Genomic DNA, 860 nt, shown 5'->3' on the forward strand with positions numbered 1-860 from the left:
GACCAAACACTTACCTCAAGGCAACGGGTATTTCAAAGCTCAATCACCGTTTAACCTCTCGATTGCACCACCAATTCACTCGCATCTAGCCATAATTAACTTAATAACATCAATAAACGCTAAAGCAACCAATTCCAATGCATAATCAAAGACTTCCCAACATTTTTCCCAAAAAGTCAAAAATTGACCCCGGGCCCCCTTGGTCAAAACTCGAAGTTCGGACCAAAACCCGATTACCGATTCACCCCCGAGCTCGGATATGCATTTGGTTTTTTTATCCGACCTCAATTTGAGGTCTAATTCCCCAAATTTCGAAATTCCCAAATTTCACCCAAAAACACCCAATTTCCCATGAAAATCCCTAGATTTTGTGATGAAATCTTGTAAAAAGATGAAATAGATTGAAAGAAATGAGTTAGAAATCGTTTACCTATGATTTGGGGAAGAACTCTTCTTTGGAAAATCACCTATGGGAGCTTAGAGTTTGAAAATTTGAGAAAATGAGTTGAAATCCCGTCTAAGTTATGTTTTACACAGTTGCAGGTATCGCATTTGCGATCACAGGTTCGCAAATGCGTGTTGATACCCAATTTTTCCTCATATGTTATATATATATATATATATATATATATATATATATATACACTTTCAAAATAGCACATATGCTGTTATAAGCATTTTTTATAATTTTTCTATAATTTTTAAAAGCTCCAAATTGATTTATTTCTTCTCTTTTTATTTATAAAATTTCCAATAATTATCCTTCAAATTATTTTTGTGGTGATTTAGTCATCTAAATTCTTTATTTATGCCAAAATAGTGTTTAAACATTTTCAGTGCATTTTTTGTAATTATATTTA

This window comes from Nicotiana attenuata, chromosome 1, assembly GCF_001879085.1.
Source record: "Nicotiana attenuata strain UT chromosome 1, NIATTr2, whole genome shotgun sequence".
Lineage (NCBI taxonomy): Eukaryota > Viridiplantae > Streptophyta > Magnoliopsida > Solanales > Solanaceae > Nicotiana > Nicotiana attenuata.